The sequence below is a fragment of the Triturus cristatus genome, chromosome 4_1, assembly GCF_964204655.1.
Source record: "Triturus cristatus chromosome 4_1, aTriCri1.1, whole genome shotgun sequence".
Classification (NCBI taxonomy): domain Eukaryota; kingdom Metazoa; phylum Chordata; class Amphibia; order Caudata; family Salamandridae; genus Triturus; species Triturus cristatus.
Window position 1 is genome coordinate 861,977,152 of NC_140585.1, and position 9,175 is coordinate 861,986,326.

A 9,175-nucleotide genomic window follows, 5' to 3' on the forward strand; every position below is an offset into this window, starting at 1 on the left:
CTGCAAGTGCGCACATGACAATGAAATACAAAGTTGCTCCATGACAATCAAGAGTAAAGTAACATCTTTTTTATGCACAGCGCTTAGAAATGACAGAAATGCTATATGCCACGATATATGTAAAACGTTACTAGTATATGTATGACGCATAGCTTTCCTTATGCTTTCCCCTGTCTCCGGTGAAAATATTACCACACAATACATACAAATGGAAATAAAATTGCTAAATGCAAACGATATGTGGCAGTGATTCTTTTTTTTTATTGCACCAGCATGTACTTACAGCGTAAATGATCTTAGTACACCACCTACAGTTTATTACACGTTGCACAGCAGCACGTGAAGAAGTATCTAGAAGAAGTAGTTAGTAGATTAGTTTATCAGGAATATCAATGGCCTTCAATATTCCTGCTGTTTAAGAAGACGAGATGGTAAATTTGGCTCCTGAGATCACAGAGGAGGAAATCAAGCAGATGACAGCATCCCTCACAGTAGGCCACACGGCGGCCCCAGATACTGTCAAGGACTGGGCATGAATTCGGTCTGTGGAATGGCCTTTGAGATTGCCTGGGGAAGGCAGACTCCTCCCAGCAGCCACATTGTCACCCAGCACAGAATATTGTACATGAAAAGGTGCTGGGTGCTCCTTTACAGGGTCACAGTTAGGAAGAAAATCAGACAAAGGGTAATAAACGTCATTTGGCAATCTATATTGTTCTTGGCTGATGTAGACTGTGTTGCTGAAATCAGGATGGCACCAAACACCCACTGACATCAGAAAGAGAAAAAAAGGGGCAAGCAAGATGTAGGTCCAGAGTCAGAAGATCCTCAAGGAATTTGATGCAAACTGTTTAAGAAAAATTGTTACAACAATAAAAGAAGATAAGCAAGACAAGATATGAGAAAGGGAGAATCTAATGTGCTGAGAACAATCAGGGGGAAATGTATAGCAAGGGAGAGAAGAGCACAATGGGAAATCAGGAAATGAATGTGTTATATCACATCATGCTTTTACAATATGCCCAAACAGGAACTGACCTCCTAGGAAGGGACACTGTCATATCTTGGATCGAAAAGTCCCAATAACTTCAAATGGAGAGGCCGTCCATCTTGGATCGGATACCTTGTATGGTCAAATTCTGCCCTTCACTGGCCACTGGTATCCTTGAATTCACAAAGAAGCCCACGTTTGATGTTCCAAGCAGTTTCTTCAGGTCTCATCTTGGACTGTAAGGTCCGGTATCCGTCTGAGAGACCTTCCCGCCCCTGTAGGTGCGGAGGTGCCCAGTTCTTGAAATGGAAAAATAGAAGTGCAGGAACTCTGGTATAGAGTACCTGTTGTTTCTGAGAAGTACCGGTACTCTCCAATTAAAAGTATTGCATTTCTCTTGAGAAGTGCCGGTACTCTCCCTCTCAAGATAAAAAAGTGCCAGTACTCTGTACCGGACAGTACCCGCCCATTTAAAGCACTGGAGGGGCCATAGGGACTCAAATGTTAAGAAGGCCCCCTTCTCAACGTTAGGTCAGGCAGCAATGTGCCGAATAGTAGCACAAAGCAGACTTCTTCTCCTTTCAAAGCTGCATGAACGTGAGCAAACTCTGATCTTTTGCTTATTTCTGGGGGCGAACGTGACTGATAGACTTGCCAACTAAATTTTATTTAAAAAAAATTCTACATTTGTTTTTGATTCCCTCAATTTCTAGTGCATTCTTCAGTGTAGGGAATGGCTTGATAATTGGAGAATGGCAGCCATGATAGTTATTTTAAATGCAGGATTTTTTTATACTTAATGTACCATATATTCTGAGAGTTTGGTAACAGTGGGAATCAATACGGCTGCCTTACAACTCCGTGACCAACAAGGCAGGCAGTTAACAGACCATGACCAAATCATAGCTGAAAATCAGGAAACCACATTCATGAGCGTAGCAGTTGCCGGTGAGTTGGAGCTTCGTCTACTGAGTTCTGAAGACAAATGTCCAAGATGTTGATAGCTTGCTATTCTTAACTTCTATTGGAATATGAAGACATCAATAATAAATACTTTATAAAATATGGAGCTATATCCTGTAGAGGGTGACCTGGTCAGGGGATACTCTTTTACCACTCAGGTTTTTTCAGTAGCCATTCCCCGATATTAAACGATTAACCCGGTATTGTTTCATTACAAGAAGGAAGTTGCAAAATGTTGGAACTGCACGCCAATGCTTGGTCAATCCTTTACGGTAAATGCGTCACATTAATGAAAGGTGCTGTCCTGTACAATACTTTGTCTGAGTGTAAAATGAGCTGCAAAAGAATTGTTAATTGATGAAGTGGGCAAAGAACATTGCTGACACACTCTTAAATTAGATTCCTGGACCTTCACTTTATGACGACAATAAAAGATATGCGTCCTCGGAATTGAGGTGCATCACACATTTACTGGCAAGCACTTGTATCGACTGAGCAAATAAACTTCGTAAAGAAGGACAACATGCAGGAGCTCAACCTCTCTTTGCGGGATCACCCTGTGGACAGGTTGGATGTTTCACTACTAACGGTAATATATGGTCAATGGCTTTGTCTGGACCTATCAAGGAGCCCACATGAATTGGACTTTTGTCTATGATTGCTTTGAAAGGGGGCTAGGCATTTCCAGACATGATGCAATGTCAGTGGGGTGTTCGTATGAAGACTGTTAGTCATTTATTCATGCCAGCTGTTCCTGACAATATATCAGAGAAGGGTGCCTACATGCCAGGAGCTGATATTATAAAACTGCTGAAACCAAGCTTAAAACTGTTTCACTGGCTCCATCATCGTACCCTAGGGTGAAAGCATCCAAATCCCATTTAGGTTTCATTATCAGGGCTTCCGGGCTTGCTCTTACACCATCGGATTTTTAGTGATCTGTGGGCCATGTCGCTTCATGCATAAGACTTGCATTTTGTTATAGCCTTTTTCCACTGGGAAAATGTGCAATCTTTTTTTGAACACCCTGGCACAATCCATGGTGTCTTATAAGTATGTTTTTTAAATGTATCCAAATTCTGTAGGGTGTGGTATTGGCAGAGAAAGATGTAATCTTGAATGTGGTCAAAGTAATACCCTCTGAGGCTTGGGCAATCAAATTACTTGTTGCTTTACAAGTAGGCAATGGTTCTGGAGGATGGGGGGGGGACTATAGTATAATGTGGAAGGAGCTTTTTCAACAATCAGAAATAGCAGTTTAATAGAACAGGTGCCTGATTGAGAGATTGACATACGACACTCGATCAGAAATGTGGCATGTTCATTGTCTCCCTTATTACGACTACATACAGATATAATGCACAATAATGCGGCTGGGATATCTGTCATGTTTATGAAGGAGGGCTTTGTGACCACCCATTTCAACTATTGGCTTTCTTCGACCAGCCCCTTTTAGACATTGGCTTGAGACATGGTCAATCGCGCCTTCCGTCAGCCCAGTGGATTACTACTTAATGCTGTTGGCTTAGTGGCTGTATCCTTCCATCTCCACTTGATTGCTTGCACTGAACTGCATGAGAAACTCCTTTACAACTTTAGTTGTCTCTGAATGCTCCTGATGGCTTCCTTACACATGACTCACACCAATGTGCTCATGCTGCATGCATGACCACATTAAACATAGATCTGTTGGCTTAGCCAAAGCTCGTTCTTTATTTTGTGGTCATTCTTTCTAGCATGATAGGTGCAACTACATACAGAGGCAGGCTGGCAATGCTAATACAGGAAGCAGTCCGAATAGATGTTTGTATCATGTACATGTAGTAGGCCGGCACTAATGCATGTAATCATTGCAGTATTTGTATCATGGAGTCATGGGAATACTGTAGATAATTAAGAATACAGAGGGATTCTTCAATCAAGATGATTTAATTTTTAGGTCAAGCCTACCAGGCAATGCAATCTTTCTGGTCGCGAAAGACCTATTGTGAACCTACAGTGGGTTTCCATCCCTCCCATTGCTTACCATTGGCTAGCTTTGTAGTTACTCTCATTTTCTTACATCTTATTTGATGTCTTGCCTTCCTCTTTTTGTGTTTGACCCTCCCCTAGAGTATAGCTTCTTTATGATCCTTTTGATTGACTGACTTGTATCTTTCCACTGCTCACATTTAGGAAATTACTTTTTTCTTTATCATACAGCACTCTCCCTCTTGTGCTGCTTCCCCCTTCACATACCTGCCCCTGCACTGTGTTGCACCTCACCCTTCCCAGTGTGTCTGTAAAGCACAGCAACAGGGATATTTTTGCTGGAGTATGGCTGTAGAGGAGACATTTTATGGGTTGTTTTTGTTTTATCTCCTGTGTTCTGTATATTGCATTAAAACACATGTTTTGACATACTAAGGTTTTTATGGAGCTGGAGGATGGGCCTTCTGCTGCTTTCACTCAGCTGGTGATTGAGGCAGAAGTTGTACTTAACATGATGCTTCTCCTGGAGGCCCTAAATCTGTTTCATGCTCTACGACATACGACCAAATAGCTAAACTCTTTGGAAAGTAAATTAGGCCTTGGGTCACATTTTCCTTGCATTCTGAAACTTCCTTATTCATTTTAAATTTGGTTCAGATTTTCTTGAGTGAAAAGTATTTGAAAAATAAACCATGCCATTTCTAAAGATTGAAAACGTTGAATTCGATGTACAGTTTTGATATGTCAAAAGATATGTTTGCTTGATCTCCAGTATTTTGAGATGCTTTTTTTCTTTTACTTTCTTAATCATTACTTTACATACAAACATTGGCAAAGCCACCAGATCCGCGCTCACGTTACAAAGGTGAGACCTGTTGGCTTTGCCAGTGCTTGTTTATAAAAGACCTAACTTACATGGCTTCCTGTTATGTCACAAAGTTTACATCCTTTCAGTCACCTTCTAACTGCTTAGGGGAACTGAAGGAACTAATATAGGTTGCTACCAAACCCAACAACGTTTGAAAAAACTAAGGATCTAAAATAGAGTGAAGTAAGCCTTAACAGCAAGTTCTTGAAGAAACAGTAAATTATTTTCCAGACATTAGGACTCTGCTTTTACTGATGACTGTTCTATTTTATTAAGTTGGGGATATTGTGGTGGTACCTTGCATTCTTATGGCGAACAAAGCAAAAACCAAAGGAAATGATGGACGGAGTGTTGAACATTGCAAGCACTCACCCCCAGTCAACTGATCTGGGTTTAATCCATCACCGTTCTTTAGCCAACTCTGCCACCCCAGTTCAGACATGACCATATGCAAATCAGTCTGACCCTGTGCCTCATGGGAACAGCCCAGCCCGAACTGCCAAGCCATGTCTTCCCTGGACCGGAAACAAGCTTCCTAGGACCGGTTTCTGGCATGACTGGGGGTGAGTGCTTGCAATGTTCAACGCTCCGTCCATCATTTCCTTTGGTTTTTGCTTTGTTCGCCATAAGTTGGCAGGGTATGCTCAGACGTGAGTCCCTTGCTCACTTTGCCACTGGATTCAAGCAAGCCTGGCTGAAGACGGCTGAAATGCCAGAAACTGGTCCTAGGAAGCTTGTTTCCGGTCCAGGGAAGACATGGCTTGGCAGTTCGGGCTGGACTGTTCCCATGAGGCACAGGGTCAGACTGATTTGCATATGGCCATGTCTGAACTGGGGTGGCAGAGTGGGCTAAAGAACGGTGATGGATTAAACCCAGATCAGTTGACTGGGGGTGAGTGCTTGCAATGTTCAACACTCCGTCCATCATTTCCTTTGGTTTTTACCTTGCATTCTTTACCATGCAGAACATATGGTGATGTGTTAAACGTCATGTGTATGATGTTAAAACAACTTCCACTTTTTCATCGGGCTAGAGGATGGAGTAAGCAAACTACACATGATCACCTGAGTAGACAGAAGCTTCTGAGTACAAGGGCACAGTTGTGAAGAGAGTCTGTGTTGTGTATAAATAGCAAAGAACAGATATTATAGACCAAAGAAATCCACCGTAAATTGAAAAGGGCTGAACCCACAGTTTATCTTCAGGATAACTGTAAGAAATTGAGGTATTAGTTGAGGGGGGTAGGTACCGTCCTCGGGTAATCTCCACAAACCATGTCTAAATGAACCCTCAAAGTCACCTGAGCTCACACCCCTGGTAGCTATGTCATAGAGCGGACAGGCTTAACTTAGAGGCAATATATTCCTATATAAGGTGCGAACTTATCCTGACCCCCTTCATTTGCAGCATCTGCCATAGCTGAACCCAGAACCACTGACTATGTGTCGCCAGCTCTTTGGAGTTGCTAGGCTTCTAACTTTTTAGATCTTACATAATTAAACATCACGCCATCATAGGAGATCCATCGTATCTATCTGTTTAAAATGCTATTTCAAAAAAACTCAAACCCCATTATGAGAGAGAGAGGTGTTAGCCCTTTCCAATTACTACTCCAGACACCCGTCATCTGAGAGAGAGATGACAGCGGAGAGGCCAGTCTCTCTCAACACACCCTACTATGCACACCCATCATCTGAGAGAGAGGTCTGACAGGAGAGGCAAGTCCCTCCCCAAACACTACTATGCACACCCATCATCTGAGAGAGAGGTCTGACAGGAGAGGCAAGTCCCTCCCCAAACACTACTATGCACACCCATCATCTGAGAGAGAGGTCTGACAGGAGAGGCTAGTCCCTCCCCAAACACTACTATGCACACCAGTCATCTGAGAGAGGTCTGAAAGGATCTGCTTGTCATTCTTCACACACTACTCTGCACACCTGTCATCTCAGACAGCGATCTGAAAGGAAAGGCCAGTCCATCTACACACCCTCCTATGCACACCCATCATTCAAGAGAGGGTCTCAGTGGAAAAGCCAGTCTTTCTCCACACACCCTACCACGCACACTTGTCATTTGAGAGAGAGTTCTGAAAAGAGAGGCCAGTACCCCCCCCCCCCCCCCCACAACCTACTAAGCACGTCCGTCAGCTGAAAGAGAGGTCTGACAGGACAGGCCAGTCCATGTAGACACCTTAATATGTACACCTGTCATCTGGGAGAGGACTGACAGGGGGGGGGGGTAGTCTTTCCCCTCACTCTACCATGCACACCCATCATTACAGAGAGAGGTCTCAGCAGAGAGGCTCACCACACACTCTGCATATCTGTGATCTGGCAGAGAGGTCTCATTGGTGAGGGCAGTCCTTCCTTACACTCTTCAATGCACACCCGTCATCCAAGAGAGGTCTCAGCAGAGAGGCCAGTCCCTTCATATACCCTATTATGCATACTTGTCATTTGAGTGAGAGGTTTGAAAGGTAAGGGCAGTCACTTCTCACACCCTAGTGTGCATACCAATTATCCAAGAAATGGGCATCAGTGAAGAGGCTTGTCCCCCATATACACTACTATTTCCCTACAAGTATGTTGCGATCCTGCAAGTCTTGTGAGAGTTTAGTGCAAGCTTCAGGGGGCGAGGCTTGCCGCATGAGGCTGGTGCGATCTCGCAAAACACTTGTGTGACCCGCATGGAAAATTACGGGGCCTGCCACAAGGTGTTTTACGATCTTGCAAGAGTCTCATGAGATCGTAAGGGAAGAAGTGGAAAAAAAGTGCCAAGGCTCAACCAGCAGTTACCATTTTTATTACATGGTTGAAGAAATGCTGTGATGTGATCAGGTGCAGAACTAGAGATAGCTCAATTTGTTAATGGTGCTTTGGCGGAGAAGGAAAACCGTTTCAGTTGTGCACAACAGAGCTAAATGTATGTGGAACTGAAAGAGACTGGTGTCTTCATCTGCATTTAAGAAAGAACTTGAAGTTCAGGTATTTAGAAATATATTTTAGAAACTTTGTTGTAAATTTACAGTAAGGGTACTAATGTTGGTAAACTTATTCGACACCATGTTTACAGTCAAATGCTGTGTGGGGAGGAGTAGATATCTTAATATAGCGTTTGAGAGGTAGACATTAGAATGTAGAGAGAAATCAGCAAGTATTTTAGATTGTCTTGAAAAATTAAGTGTTTTAACTGTATGTACTTGGAAGTAAAGGAAGCAGTGTTTCTCAAATTATAAAAGAAAGATTGTGGAATGTGTTAATTAAAAGCACTAGTATTTTTATAAGCCTCCCTGTACATGTACTTTAGAGTATGGAGTGTGAAGATGAATATGTTACTTTATAAGCTGTTATGGGAGCAGAGTTCATGGCACATTATAATTTAAATTTTAAAATATGAAAATAGAGTGGTTGAGGGTGTGGAATTTTTCAGGAGAATAGAATAACACGTTACTGGTGAACTAGATATCTGTGATTGTGGGTGGAAAGTGTATTAGAGCTTACCCAGTATAATGATGTATCACAGTTCTCAGTTGTTGATTAGTATGTAACTTTTATCATTATGGTTATTTTGTCTTTTTTTAGGGGAAACCGGAAAATGTTCTCTGAGGAAAGGAGTATCTGCTACATACGCAGCAAAAAGAGCCTTGTTAAGACCAGCAGCATTATTGTCTTGTTCAGCAGTGAGTACCTGAGCAGGCACAGTGTATCCTGGTTGAAAAGATGTGGAAGCACACGAAGAGCTCTGTGGTTCAGCAGCACAAACTAATTCTACCTGAGCTAGCATTTGTGAACTCCTTATAAAAACTGTACGCATGAGAAACTTTGCTGAGACTTTTTTTCTATCTGGCCTCAAAACATGAATCTGCCATACCAAAGACATATTGCCAGGTTGAGGTGGCTGAAGTGGTGCAGCTACATGAGGCTGCTCATCGCAATGTGATGAAGACATTAAAACATTATTAAAGTTGTTTTTTTGGTTGTTTTGTTTGTCTTATAATTGTTGATAAAGTTTGTTAATGTAGTTACTATTCATTTGCTTGCTTAAAAGTTGTTATAGATTGGAATATTATTATAGTATTGTAATGTTGACTAAAACCGGCATTTACGTCTTCAGGGAGTGTAGAAGTGCTGCTGCATGCATACATATATCTATACAGTACTATGCATATCTTTTATGACACAGAGAATTGTTAATGGAGAAGGCAATTATTTGAATACCCAAGTCTAGTGACTTCTCATGCAACAGTAAGGTCTCACCTGAGAGATCAGTCCTTGTTCTCACTGTAGTATACAGACCTCTCATACAAGAGAAAGGTTTGGTACAAAGGCCAGTGCACCCTCATATTCACCTACGCACTGCTATCAGCTGGTGAAGATGT

General features: G+C 42.3%; 1 long non-coding RNA gene across 1 annotated transcript; it reads left to right on the forward strand.

The window, feature by feature from the left end:
• Positions 1-2,430: 2,430 nt before the first annotated feature.
• LOC146855679 (uncharacterized) lies at positions 2,431-8,764 on the forward strand. The gene is made up of 2 exons (XR_014980866.1): positions 2,431-2,543; positions 8,379-8,764. It is a non-coding gene; the product is annotated as an uncharacterized LOC146855679 (long non-coding RNA).
• The last annotated feature ends 411 nt before the right edge of the window (positions 8,765-9,175 follow it).